The sequence below is a fragment of the Desmodus rotundus genome, chromosome 2, assembly GCF_022682495.2.
Source record: "Desmodus rotundus isolate HL8 chromosome 2, HLdesRot8A.1, whole genome shotgun sequence".
Classification (NCBI taxonomy): domain Eukaryota; kingdom Metazoa; phylum Chordata; class Mammalia; order Chiroptera; family Phyllostomidae; genus Desmodus; species Desmodus rotundus.
This window is the reverse complement of record NC_071388.1, coordinates 203,371,068-203,386,631: the sequence shown is the minus strand read 5'-3', so window position 1 is coordinate 203,386,631 and position 15,564 is coordinate 203,371,068. Positions and strand designations below refer to the sequence as shown.

The window sequence follows — 15,564 nt, the reverse complement described above, 5'->3', positions numbered from 1 at the left end:
CCTTCATTTATTGCTCAAAGAACATTCCACACTTCACGGAGTGCTGCTTTCCAGGTGAGTGCTGACATCACAACACAGTCACAAGGGGAAACTCGCTTTGTAATCTGAAAGCTGCATCTCAAACGCACAACAAACACATCCTGTAGCCAAGGGAGTATGAAAAGTTTTTTAGGTAGAGGCCCCAAAACATTCAGAAGAGCTACAATAGATACATTTACTTCCATCAAAAACTTATTTCCTTCTACAAAAATTTTGAACATGACATTTCATTTTCCCTTTACTATTTCAGAAGAATGCCACTAACTCAAGTGAATATAATAACTGAACAAAATATTTGTCAAAGTGTTCTGTTATCTGCAAAAAAGCATACAAATAGGAATCACTTGTGTGCAGCCTCAAAAACCTACCTTTTGGTTTTAATTTGATCTCCCAAATGTTGAGGTGATTGCTAACCATATTATCAACCTGTCAAAATCTTACTAGTTCAAACAGGAAGTTAATTAAAATTAGGTTTTCTATATGTGTTTTGGGAACAGCGGAATACACAGATTGAGCTTGTTCCTTAAAAGTGGGAGATTGGTGATTCTGAAATTTTTCTAGAGTAAAATTAGCCATGAATGGGACAGTGACTTTTAAACTTTCTTCTAAGGTCTGGGGCAGGTGACAGCTCCACCCCTCTCCAGCCCAAACATTTCACTTCTATCGGTTTTTTATATTTGGGCTTCTGTGTCAGACATGTAACAAATTTTTAAAACTACTGCTTTATGATACAATACACTGTCCATTAAATATGTCTGCATGGTAAACACTTATTTTCAGAAGGACACACACTGACCAGGCCTTCAAGTCAACTTAAAACAACGAGATTTAAAATGAAGTCCAATTTTCAAAGGCAAATACTAGTGCTACCCACCAACTCAGGTAATTGTTAAAGCAGAGTGGTTACCTGGTCTTCTTTGGTACCAATTTATTTTATTTATTTATTTTCTAAAGATTGTTTTTATTTACTTTTTAGTGAGGGGAAGGGGGGGGAGAGTGAGAGAACATCAATGTGTGTGGTTGCCTCTCATGTGCCTCCTGCTGGGGACTGGGACCGCAACCCAGACCGGGTTGTGCCCTGACCAGGAATCAAATCGGAGACCCTTTGTTCTCAGGCCCGCACTCAACCACTGAGTCACACCAGCCAGGGCTCCGGTACCAATTTCAATAAAAAGTTCAGTGGTATGAATAATTACAAAGCATCAGAAAATAATGATTTAATTGCACTCTGGCCTCATATTATTCCTTACATCTCACACTAAAATGCCTTAAACCTGAACTCGGGTACTTCACACTCTTACAGACCCTGGAGAGAATTGAGACGTGTACTAAGAGCCCAGAGCCTGCATTACAAAGGATCCACCGGGTCCCAATTCCCAGAAAAATTACGCTTCTTCTAAGTGGCTGGTTTGGTTTTAACTCGTGAATACAGTCTTGGAATTGGCCTTGTCTTCTTTGTTCTGGCTGCTCAAACTCAAAGCCAAACGTGTGGTCCTCACCTGGCCGATGTAAAAGACATTCATTTATTTGTGTGTTAATCCTGCCCCAGAGTTGGTACACAAACAAATTTTGTGCCTCATCTAATTCTTTGGGGTAAGGAGGAGAATGGGACAAAGAGAAAAAAAAAAAGAAGAAAGCATACTCCTAATTCTTTCCATTTCCCAAAAATGGAAGGCAAGAACATGAAAAAATAAGTAGCTAATTTTAGCATGAGAGTATGGCTTCTAACCTAACTACCATGATAAATTTGTTAAACACTGCAAGATCTAATGTGTCCATTTCCTTGCTCAGGTGGAAACAGGTAACAGAGGTAAGGAGACATGCTGTCTGGGCAAGAGATCACTGAAGTCAGTCAAACAGCAGAAGTGCACCAGGGCAGTGAACACGCGTGGTGGACAGGAAGGGAAGGTACCTCCACCGTTTGCTGGCAGTGAGCTAACCTGCCAGAGGTAACTAACCGCAGTCTGCGGCTCCGGGCACAGGCCCCTGGTGGTGGGAGGTGATGTGGGAGGTGACGTGAGGCGGCAGCAGAGCTCCCCCTCTCCCAAAGAGCTCCTCCTACAGCAAGAAATGCCTGATGAGTCCCTTCCTTCTTTCTGGTAAGTAAAGATAAGTGAAAATATTTCCAAGTTTACTCAAGCCCTTACTACATGTGAGGCATTACAAACATTAAGGTCTAAATGGCTGCCTTTATAGAAATTTTTTTTTTACCAGTTATAGAAAATGTATTCTGTTCAACTAGTGTAAAAAATATTGTTCAAAAATCAATAGCTGAGCTGCACTTTCAAACCTGTTTTCTATATGCTGCTGCATTTCTCCGAGGAGACAAGAGAAAACAAGACTATGACTGGGGGTGAGAGCAGCAGGGACAGGCGGCAGCCAAAGGGCACAATGGAAACTGAGATCGATGAACTAAACCAAAATGCTACCCAATCAACAAACACTGGTAGTTTAGACTGACAGCAGATTAACAAAGCAGAACAGGACCCCACCTTGGGTAGCAAATGTTTCCGTCCCTCGTTCTGGGTTTCTGGGATTGCTGAGTGTGCTGGGTTTTTAGTTAGGGGTGGAATTCCTTCGGGGTCCTGTGCCCTAGTCCTTTACGGAACCCTAAGGGCCTTGAGGACATGTGTGGCCAGAGAAACTAGAGTGGGGCCTGTTTTTAAGACTAAAGTGATAGCTAAAGGACAAAGTAAGAAGAAGAAATATGAGGCATCAGAGCAGACAAATAACCAAGAACTTCATCCAACTCACATCATGGGCACCTAAACAAATCAGAGAGGAGGACGAGAGCCCCAACAAACCTCACAGGTGGGAAGTCATGGGGTCACTTTATACACTTTATATTGCTTCCAGAACCACCACCTACCTCCTGGCAACTGCCCCCCCTCCCCCCAACTATTACCACAGCTCCAAAGGGAGGGGCTACAGTCCTGTTAGAACCATACACACCCCTGCTGGGCCCAGGAAGTGACCGGGAGGGGCAGGCAGACCTCCCTTACCAAGGGGCTGAAGCTCCATGAAAGAATGCTTATGCGATGCATTCGAGCCTAGCGGGCTGGCCAAAGCTGGTCTGCCCAGGAGGATGCGGTAGGCAAGGAGATGCAGCAGCAACTGGCTAGTCATAAAGGAGTTTGTGTTTCTGGTTCCATCTGTGGTGAGACCCAGGTGCGTTTCTGCCTTTTCCACACCTTGAGTGTCTGGCTTTTCCCTGAGGTAAACTTTCACTAAATCCCTGCCCTGTTGACAGAAACAGGAGAGTTCCAAGTAACACAGGGGCTACCTCCTGCCTGGGCCCTGTAAAGGCAGCTGCGAAAGGGCAGGCCCAGTCCTCACGACCTTCCAGAGTGCCCGAGCTGGCCCAGCGAAGCCTGGGCGTGGCTCCCTGTGCTATTCTCCCGCCTACTCTGCACACCCACTTGGTGGGGCTGGAGGTGTGCAACGTGTCACTGTAGGACCTAGGGAGAGACATAAAAAACCCCTGAAACTATGCAAACAGATATGTATGTTTATCCTCACAAATTGAGAATAAAGATCAAGATCATATAAACAAATAAAAATTAAATGCAATTTCCCCCCCAGACATCCTAAACTGAACTCTCAAGATGATCTTGTGAAACTCCTGATTGTATTCTTGGATGCAGCTGCTCTACGACTTGGAAGAAGTAGGAAAATTAAGAATAAAGAATTAAAGATAACATAAGTATGCAAGTGTGTGAATCATCTCCCTGAACAGCCCCTTTTGAGAGCTACATGGCATCCCGTAACAGCCACCTGGAAACGAGAACTCCTGACCTCTTCTTCCTTCAGTAGTTCCTGAGAAGCTGCGTGAGAGTGGAGGAAGAGAGAATTCGGGTGAAAACGAGGTGTTTACATTTAGAATCTCTCCTTGTCTGACTTGAGGCAAAGCAGAACATTTCAGAGTTAGGACATCATAGTTCTCAGAGAGAAAAGTCAAAGCAATCTACTGAAAACCCTGCTGGTCCCAAAGAAAGACAAGCTAGCTGTGGGGCTGCAACAATAGTGCCTCAAGATCAAGCACCTTGAGGGAGAGACACCTAAATCTGCCACACAGCCTTGTACCCTAAGTATCAAAAGATGAGAGGAGGGGATATCAAGAAAGTTCTGCAATTGCTAAATGCTACCTAACATGTCACCCAAACCAGGACAACCTGGGAATGAAGAGGAACCCAGTGAGCAGTTATGTGGGGACAATGGCGTACACCCAGTTTCCCTGGCAAGTCGGGGCACTTGGTCACTCGTACTAAACTGTGTCTACCTTGCCTCCCCTACAACCAGCCAACTCTTCTGTGCACGTAAACTCTTTCGTTTCCCTCTTCTAGCAAGGGCACAGCACACCCCACCTAGAGCAGAGCCCAGCAGGGTCACCTGCATATAAAGATTTGTTAGTGGTAATGAAAACTGAGTCTTCTGGGCAATATTTGGTACTTCAAACCAGTAAACGTCTGTAATTCACTAGGGTTAAGAAGGAGTGTGCCCATGTCATGGAATAATTACAACTCTTCAACTTCCCACCAACTACTCTGCTCCAGGTCAGGGGGTCAAGGAGTTGCCACGTCACCTGTAGGCACATACTTAGATATTAGCATGATTCATCCCATCCGGCTCACTGCAGAAGGGATCAGAACAGGCTGATCTAATTTCCCCAACAGCCCAGGATCTCAGTGTGAGCGCTCCCTGCCCCACCCTCCGCCGCTGAACCCTGGCTTATGCATCCTTGTATTTGAAAATTATAAAAAACGCATTTTCATGGACACCCCTGGAGAGCAAGGGCAATCTTCATATACTGTTCACAAGCTGGGACACTAACAGAAAACCAACAGTGAGGGAGTGCATTTGAGTCTCAAGTGAAGGTGAGGTGTTGGGTGGCTCCTGAAGCTCAAGCATGTGGTCTTAAGACTGACTCTGATAAGCCCAAAACTGTGGAACTCTGAGCACCCTGCTACCAGATGACTTCACTGGGCCAGCAGCGTGTTCTTGGCACTGACTCCGCCTTCTCCGGGTTCCTGACGTCGTGTCGAGTGGGGCGCACGGCGTCAAAGCAGCGCAGCACTGATGGGAACAATCTGACTTGTTCGAACATCTTTAACAATTCAATGACTCAAGAAGCACATTTTCTTCTTCCTCCTCCCAATAGCTAATAAAGCTAGCTATTTTAAAGTAACAGCTTTCTTTACATATAATTTACATACCATTCAATTCACCTATTTAAAGCATACCCTTCAATAGCTTTTAGTACATTCAAGTTGTGCAGCCGCCACCATAATTAATCACACGGCTAGATTTAGTTTTTAGAGATACTGGGCGTCACTCACAAAGCATGAAAAGTAAACAGACGTTATTTTATTTTTCCCTGCCTTACACGAAATGAACGTCTTAAGACTCTAGATGTACACTGGACCCAAGAAGCTCCCAGAAAGGCCCGCTGGGCAGTACAGGACATTGTCTTATCTCACGTCTCAAGCACTCCTACTGGCCTAGCATGAGCACTTAAAACAATATTTAACAGTCTCCACCCACTGTTTATTTGCATTTCTTTTATTTGGCCAGATCTGACTTATCCAGTGTGTTATCCTTGACTTTGTTTGAAAAACAGTGTGCTTTACGGGTTAAGAGCAGAAGCTCTCATCAGACCCAAGTTTGAATCCCAGTTCTGCGCTTTAGTAGAGGTGTGTGCCAGAACCCTGAGGCAAGACGTTTACCTTCTGGGTCTCAATTATTTATAAAATGACAGGGATACTGTTAAAATTTTAACATGAATAAAATGCCCACGGTGGCATTTGAAAGATAAGAAAAGCTCACTAATAAATCAATGGCAGTTACCATTTGTGTGAGCAGTTTCTATTCTGAGGTAAATACTAACCCTTCATCTATCATAATATAAAATCTTTCCACCACATATTTATCTTAGGTTTTTTTTCTTTCAGTCACTTGCTTTTTCATGCTAAGGTCTGAGAAATATTCATAAGTGTTCTTCTTTCTACTTTGTTTTTTTGCACCAGATTTATTTTCATAAAGGGTAGCTTAATTATGAAAATTGACTTTCCCAAAGAATAACCAACTGTCTGAACATCTTTGGCTAAATAACCCTTCCTCTTTCCGAAGAAGGCACACACAGATTGTAAAGAGGCACATGAAGAGATGTGCAACATCACTGAATACTAGGGAAATGCAAATCAAAACCAACATGAGAATGGCCATCACCAAAAAGAAAAACACATCCTGGAGAGGATGCAGAGAAAAAAGGGAACTCTTGGATAATGTTGATGGGAAAGTAAATTAATGCAGGCGCTATGGAAAACAGTGTAGAGATTCCTCAAAAGTGATGACCCAGCTATTCTGCTTCTGAGCACTTGTCCAAAGAATACAAAAACACTAATTCAAAACGATAACTGCACACCTATGTTCACTGCAACATTATTTACAACAGCCAACATATGAAAACAACCTAAATGTTCATTCCTCCCTCCCTCCTAAGTCTTTAAGTTCTGTGAGGAAGGAATGCACTCTCCTACTGCCTAGCCTTCTTCCTATCAACTCAGCTTCCACTCACTCACTACCTAGTCTTCAGGAACAGGAGCAAGGCTAGCTCTTGAGTAAATAAATGGGTTATAACCAATCTTAAAGAACAGGAGCAAATGATTTTTAACAACAAAGGACAGGAAGTACTGACTTTGCTATGTGCACATACAGGAAGATGTTACCAGTTCTAGTTCCTTCTTGCTTCTTGAGAAGGCAAGGCATAGGGATGTGTGCCAGGGTCTGCGGCTGCCGTGGTGCACAGCTCAGGAGAAGTCTCTTACACAGCTATAAGCTAATACAATGTACGTAAGTAAGATTACCTTGTAAAAACATTAAAATGACTTTTAAGTCCTGATAACAATCAACTTAAATTATACAACTTAACATTTTTCAGATAATGAGAATGAAACTTTGAATCCCACAGGTATCCATGTCCTGCCTAACCCTGCTAGGAAAGGAAACAGTTGGTAATGGATGGCAGCTTGCAGAAGTCAACACTGTGCTAAGGGCTCACTCCCTCCTGGAATTTCTCCAGCAATCAATATCAAGTCCAGTTTCTATGATTTGTAGATTCCACCTTTAAAAAACAAACAAACAAAAAAACAGTACGTTAGCTTCTCTAACCTTCCCGCACAGCTTCCGGCCTTCACGGCTCCACTCAGTAACATGAAAGTTCTCTGCGTCCTAGGATACCACACATCCTTACCAGAAGACTTGACCTCCTCTGTTTCTGTAACAGAAATTTCCTATGTTCCAGGATGATTCTATATTCTTTTACCATGTGGTGGAGGCAACAGAGTATCGTGGGTTACAAGTGTACACTCTGGAACCAGGGTTTTAAACCTTGGCCTTTTTCTAGGTATAAGTCACAGGTGGCAAACACAAGGCCCACGGGCCGAACCCGGCCCTCCACCTTGCTTTATCTGGCCTGGCACCTTGTTTCTACCCGGCGGCAGAGCAGAGCTCTCACTTAACTGTTAAGGAGCAGTTACATGTATACAGTCCTGACATTACATTGGGCCCTGTGAAGGCCACCGCAAGGCTGATGTGGCCCCAGTGAAAATGAGTGTGACACCCCTAGTGTGTGTCTTCAGACAGATTACTTAGCTTCTTTTTCTCTGTTTACTCACTTGAATATATAGGGATGCAAATAGGGTTACTGTAGTATTAAATGAGGTAAATATAGGAGATATTAAACTTTATACCAGCAGATAACATATGTGTACTACGTTAGCAATGAGGGGGCCAGCAAAACTAGGTTAATAATAATAAACACAATAATAAAGAAATAATACAAGAACTAACTCTATGCTTCACATACTCACAACTGTAAACCTACTTTTGTCCCACCCTTTATGTATCCCTTTCCCTTCCTTCCTTCTGCTCATACAAGCTGAGAATGTTTACGCTACCTTCATCCTGAGCTGGCACACCTCAATGCTGCCTACTGGAAGCTCCCGTTTCAGCAACGTCAGGGCAATACCGAGGACGAACGGGCAATGAGAGAAACAGAGAAACATTTAATCAGGGCTAGACAGCACTGAGTGCCTCCGTCGGTGACATAAATGTATGAGGCAGCCAGTTGTGTTCGGGACAACAGAGAGCCGTCTGCAAACTAGATTTGGCCCCCAGCATGTTAACCTCCTCTGACTGTGCCTTTTCTACAAAATTAAACCCCCGAGAGGAATATAAGATGAGGGAAATAAATAACTGCAGAAATGAGTATAAAACATAAAATAGCAACTTTTACCTTGTTCTTTTAAAGAATTAAAACTATGAGAATGCTAAATCATTGGTATAGTTATGTACATATTTGTATTTAACTACATGCTATAAAGGAAGATTATTTTAAAAAAGAATAGTTTAAATTATGTAAAAAAAATACAGCATAAAGTTCAGCCACTATGAGGCAATTTGACGTTAAGCGGGCACTTCTGGCTGTTTTCAAACCTGCTATTCCAGAGGCCAGTACACAACAAACGGACACATCCAGCTACAGGCCAGAGTCCCGGCTTCGACACTTTCAAAGTCTTCAAATATTTCTGAAAGTGTGTGTACGGTGCAGTATAGAGCGCTTTCAAGCTTCAGGCATCACAAGAGCTACAATGTACTGGGCACTCAGGGCATATCAGACACACTGTGCAAAGCATTTCTTACTGAATCCTCACAACTACTTCATGTGTAGGTTCTATTCTGGAGGCAAAACGGGCTCTTAAAACAGGCCAAGAAAATAGGACCAGAAACTAAATCCAGGAATTCTAAAACTAGCGCCCCTCCTCTTATCTCTAGGCTGAGCTTTGGCGTTCTCACTCCCTATAAAGGCCTAGGTATTGTTTCATGAAACTTCAGTTTTGACAGTGTGTTAATGTATGTGCGGGGTCACTATCAAAAATGTAGTTTCTCCCTGTGGGATGAAGTTAAGAAAAAAAAGGGGGATTGAAAAGCTACTCACCTAAGGTGTTCATTCTTTTTACGTAATGAAACTGAAAATAAATTATTCTAACCTTATCTGGAGTCCAAACCTGAGAGATGTAATCATTCTAATCAAAAAGTAAATGCTTTGAATTCCATACTAGTAAGTATGTAAATAAGAGAGTTTCTTAAATCCTGTTCCAAGAAAACCTTCCTTCAAGATGTTTGTGGGTATTTTCCAGGGGAGGGAGGAGTTTTCCTGACAAAATAAATTTGGCAGATTGGGAAACACTGTGCATTATATTTCCTTCCTGGACAGTCACATTACACATTATTAAAAACCCTGCCCTGGCCAGTGTGGCTCAGTTGGTTGGAGTGTTGTCCTGTAAACTGAAAGGTCGTGAGTTCAATTCCTGATCAGGCACATGCCTAGGTTGTGGGTGTGGTCCCTGGGCGGGACAAGAGGCAACCAATCAGGGCTTCTTTCTCACATCTATGTTTCTTCCCCCTTCTCTCTAAGCATGTCCTCAGGTGAGGATTAAAAAAATAAAGTAGCAGACTTGCCTTAAAAAAACACCCCCAAAACAAAACACAAAACAAAACAAACAAAACCCTGACAAGCTCTGCAGAAAAACAATCACATAACTACCATCAAAATTAAAATTTGATTAACTGTTTTTAACTCAGTGTTTTCCCAAACAAAATTTCATTCTCTCCCACCAACAAACAGCTACTTATCTCTCATAAGACTAGTGTTCTGCAAATACAATTTGGGAAATACTGTTTTATGTAAACTCAATGGAAAAAGGGTCTTAATAAGCTTCAGCTATTAAATAGCAAGTAAGCCCAAATATAGCAGAGATAAATAAAAATCACAGAAAACTGTAATTTGGCTAAGTAGTTCATCTCTGCTGAACAGTTTTATCAGAATATTACAAAGTTGTATCATTTAATAAATATATACAGAAACAGTGTATTACATTGATACTCTGAAAACATGAATTGGGAAAGAGAGCAAAAAGATAAGAAAAAAGGTAAAAAAACAAACAAACCTGCAATTAAAGTGTATTACAGTCTATCGTACAAAATTTACTTACATAGAAAATCTACTGAGATGAAACTTACAGAGGAACAAAGGCTGAACAGAGAATAAAAGAACTGTAAATAGAGGGCCAAAAAATCTGCAAAGATCGTATTAGTTTCTGTCTCCCTGCTGGAGAATTCTGAAGTAAGTGAACTGGCTGATAACATGCCATCAAAGACAGGAACAGTTGTTTACCTAGACTAGGAACACTTTGGGACCAGCATGTAAAACAGGAACCAGCATAATGGGCAATAAAAACTGCTTGTGGAACAAATTAATTCATAATAGACGTTTAAGGAGTTAGGAACGCTCTGTAGTGGGGAACATCACCGGCGTCTCTTATCAGCGAGTGAACCCTGGGCTGGAAACCATCCTATGATGAAGGCCAGCGGACCACGTCTCTGTCGGTAGGGGCTTAGCACCGATTATAGCCAAAGAATACCATCTCATGCATGTTCTTCACATCCTCAAAATTGATTCTATCTTTTTGGTCCTTTCTTTTCCATTCCCACTCTCCTAGTTAACGTTTTTCCTTTCCCCAAAACAAAGAGCTTGCAGAACTTCATAGCACATAGTACTGAAAAGTTGAGAGTAAAACTTGATGTGTGGCTTGAGGATTTTGTTAATCGTTAACCTGACTTACTAAAAGCTTGTACTTTACAACTATATAACATTTAGCCATTAACCACTTATTCATAACTACAAAAATAAAAAATGTAAAGATACACATTTTGATGTTACACTCCCTGCAGCAGAGAGCCACCCCACAGTGACATACACCACCAAGCAGCTGACCAGCGAGAAGGAAACAATGTTAAAGCATGGTTACGTGTCAGAAAGCTCTCAGAAAGAAACTGACTGCAAGACCACAGTGAAAAAGGGGTGCTACCCATACAGGTAAAAATGGTGCCAGAGAGCCCACGCACAGGACCACTGACAATAAGAGCAAGAGACTTGAAGGATTTTCAGTCTGGTCCTTCTAGTATCATAACGGGATGACGGCCGCCCAGAAAGGTGGAGTGACTTGCCCAGAGTGACGTGATTAGTCATCCACGCAGGACCCAGGCCAGCTCTTCCAAGTCCCAGGCTCCTGCATCTCCCACTATAATACCAGGCCTCCCACCTTCTCTACAAGAAAAACATGGAAAATAAACACTACCTACTGGCCTAACTCAAACTATAAACCACTGATCAAATCATGACTACATAGAATAATAAACTAGAGCATTTAGAATAAACCACATTATTTTGTATTATGAATCGTGGTTACTGTCTAGAAACCTGTTAAAACCCTCACTAGACTCTATTTATAAACTTTCATTCTAAAGTACTAAACAAAAAATGATCAGCCAGAGACCAAGAACCTACGGAGGAAAACGAAACTATTTCATGAGAGGCACCCCTATCCCAGGGGAGAAACATTCTGCAGTGGTGCGGATCCGGGTCCAAATCCTGGCTCGACTGTGCCATGGCTGTGCACCCCAGACAACCCCCAGTTTGGCTTCCCATCTGGAATGATGCTGGGAGACAACACTACCTACCTCAGAGGTTTCCCCTACATTTAATGGTACTGAAATGGTAATTTTTCTCCCTCAATCTATTTTTGTCCATCTCCCTTGATTTTTGCCTATTTCAACTTTTACTTCATACAACCACCCCCAAAACACTTGCCAGCTACACCCTACGTCATAATTACAGGCATTAGTATATTCAACATCTTAAAGTATTATGTGACAAAGAGCATTTACTATGTGAATATAATCTTCGTAAATATTAGTGAAAAGGTTCAAAGAAGACATTACTGCATAAAGTATAGAACAATTTCTTTCAAGGGCCAGGGATAAAGCATGAGAACCAGGCTCTACTGAGATCAGTCCTGTGGCTAATAAGCTGCACAAGCCTAAGCAAGTGATTCCACTTCGCAGAAAGCTCCACTGGTTAGTTACAGTTCAAAGCCACACACTGCTCGAGTTACTGTAGGCCTAGGTGTTCCCAGCTGCAGAAAGAACCATTCTGACCAGAGGGCTTCTGAAGTTCTCAGGTTTCTTCCACCTGAACAGCCTAGCACCAGCACCATCTCAGAACTTACTATGTCCTGCACTTGGTATGTGCCTGGCCCTGTTGTGAGCAGATAAAGTAACATGCTGTAAAGTAAACATGTTACTTTAGATGCAGTAAGTCATTTAAACCCCCTACCATCTTTGCAGATACGGTCTATATCACTCCTATCCAGGGAATCTATGCTAGAGAGAAGTGAAGGAATTTGCCTGAAGTCCCAGAACCCAGAGCAGGGTTGAGGGTTCAACAATCCTGGGGGTCTGGCTGCACCTGGGCTTTTAACCACTGACTCTCAGAATTCTGTAAATCCCAAAGTGGGCCTTAACTATAGATATGTAAACAAAACTCTGCTCATGCTAGTCCTTCCTTGTGACTAAATGCAGCTGATATGTACTCTAAGGCAGAGGGAGAGAACAGTGACTGACTAACACGTTAACAGTGCCCTGTAGAAGAAGAGCAAGCTACAGTTCATCAGACAAAGTTATATAGTAGCCCCTTTAATCAAGATCAAGCTGCAACCCCTCGGCAATGGGCGAGGGGACCCTGACTGGTGGTGGTGTTCTCATATTAGTGTGGGGCAAAGCAGACAGACGTACAGTCCTTAGTTCATGCCCATGGTGCCGGCCAGAGCTGGTTCATACCTGGGGCACATCAAATAAAAATAACTAAGTTTTAAAAAAGATCAAGCTACAAAATGTATATGTTGTTTCTCTGACATTTTATCAAAAGAAATGTCATGAGGTGATAACGTTATATAACATCCTATTTCCTTGGTCATCAACAAGTTATCTGCTGGGTAATGCTCCCAAGGAATAATGATCATAAACCCTGACTGTCACTAAACACTGGGTAACTAGATCTTCTCCTCTTTGTAACTATGCATGTGAAATGCATATATAAATTAAACAAGCAAAAACACACCAGCAACTAAGACTGTGCTCAGAGTACCAAAATCTCAAGTTAGACACAATGTATTAAGGATTATGCAAACCGGTATGTGCTAGACACTGCCAACATAAATGGCCAGGGAAGGAGCCACCTCCCTCCTTTGGGGCCACTTCACACCTGACTGACCTCTTGCAATTCTCTGCATGCCATTCCTTCTTCCCCTGCCAGCTTAACATCACAGTTGCCAACAAACCACAATTCTGCCTTCCTCACACCTCTTCTATCTCTAGCAAAATAAAGGTAAAAGCGCAGTGGGGCCAGGAAGCTCAGGGGCGCAGAAACGGCACACTGGAGGACGATGCACACATATGCACACCCTAAAACAAAATGCTGACAGCAACAAGCTGTCAACCTTAGTTTCAACACCGTCAGTCTATCACCTGAGTCTCAGTCCTCCAGTGACTCTTCTCATAATCTTGGAAGGCCTGAGAAACAGAAGCAGAACGCTGCACATTCACTCTCAGACTGGACTACTGTACAAACGCTGGTGGTAGAGACATTTGCCCGGACCCCACACAGTGGACTGAAGGAAGGTAATGATGAGGGTCTGGCTGGACAGTCGTTAAGAGTGGTGAGATACTCAGAGAAAGAGCTCTCCTATAGCTCAACCCCTTCTTTAATTAGAGAAGGGTGCAATACCAGCCTTCTGTCCAGCAGAACCCGAAATGTAGACTGATGACTAACTTGGTATGCAGTTTTCAGGCTTCTTGGCTTCATATGCGTTCACACAAACACAAGACCTCTACACCTGAATAATTAAACAGCAAAAAAAGTCACAAGCAATCTAAGTCAGAGGCTCAGAGATTTGATCGTCTTTCCCACAATCTTATCACATACCAAAGTTTTACCAACATTTTGCCATTATCCATACTAATCCACCTATCACACTCCTATTTCTATAACGCCAGACAATTCTCATAAAATCAAATTCCTAATTAAAAGGAGCCACGGAAAAAAGGAAAATGGATTTTTAAAACAGAAACACCACCAGAAATGTAACCAGAACACACTACCTGAAATGAAATTCTGCCCTACATTGAATTTTATATTTGTGTACTGTGGAGGTCAGGTGTGGGGACAACTTGCATTTGTGTATATTTTTATGGCAGATGGTGGAACTAAATGATCAGTGATCAACTCCCTCCTGGAAAAAAAGGCTCTTGGAAAAGCATGGCAGTAATTAACATAAGTCCATAACCTACCAAAGATGATCAAAAGAAAAAATTGTAGTAAATATTCAAATGCCTTGTGGCATATACATTTGCAGTGTACAAATAGATTCAAATATAGCCAAATTATAAAACCAAACCCCATACTTAAACTGAACTTTCTCAGCTATTCTTTTACATTGACTTTATGAAAACTTAGACGATCTAGCTGAGCATCTCACTCTATATGCCATTAGAGGCAGAAACAGACCTCATTAACACATTTTAGCATGTAAAGCACAAAGGGAAAAACTGGTTTAAACAAGAATCTGCAGTCTAAGTGTTAATGAACTAAAGTGAACTGCCTTGAAATCAAACAAGTCCCTTTTGTTATATCGGCAAACTATTCCATGACAAATTCTGTATTTCCTAAAGAAATGCCAATAGAAAACTAAATGCATCTAGCCTGAATCTTTGTAATGTCATGGTCAAAAGTAGTTAGCCTATGTGGATGGTCCTAGTATAAATCCTATTTGTGTGTGTGGGGGGGGGAGGGGCAGAAATGGGAGCTGCGTTATACTCTATAGGAGATATACCAGCTATGAAAGTAATCTTTTTATAATGCCTTTAAAAATGTGCATTCTCTCATATTGCAGAGATGTGTGATGTCTTCCATACCTGATGACAAGATGTAACCCAAGTAAAATTTATTCAACAACAGGATCTAAATTCAGAGAGGTTAATGAATATACTTCAAAAAAGAAACCTTTAAAAAAATTTGTCTATAGTAGCAGTTATTAAATAAAACTCATGACTACTGCATTTTATCTGACGTAAGTAGCTGCAACCTTGTCAGAAAAAACTATACGTTTAAGAAGACTTTCTTTACTTGGGTAAAACTATTTTTATATGAAGATACTTAATGACAAAAAAAGCTTCATAAAAGTGTTACATGTATGCGGTTTATTATGTAAAGAAAAAAATAAACAACAACAACAAAAGACCAAAAAGGGTGTGCGCTAAAATGTTAACAGTAACCAAATCTAAAGGTAAGATTACAGAAAATAATTAAAAATTTTTTCCAGTACTCCCTGCATCTTACAACTTTTTTAAAGTGAAAAAAAAGTTGACATTCACTTGTCATATAAGCAAACACCAAATAAGTGCTTTCAAAACTAACACAGGGCCTAAGCTGCTTGCATAGATTCTAGACCTCAAATACAGCTAATTACTTGCTGGTAATTTTTTTAAATATACAAAATAAAGCTAATGACGTTTGCTTCTGGCTCTCCTATAAAGATTTTCATACCTAAAGAAAATTTTACCTTTCCA

The 15,564-nt window shown here is 41.6% G+C and overlaps 1 protein-coding gene across 3 annotated transcripts in view; it reads right to left on the bottom strand.

The window, feature by feature from the left end:
• CAB39 (calcium binding protein 39) overlaps positions 1-15,564 on the bottom strand; it is an 85,335-nt gene that overhangs the window by 53,854 nt on the left and 15,917 nt on the right. The gene's annotated exons all lie outside the window — the stretch shown is intronic.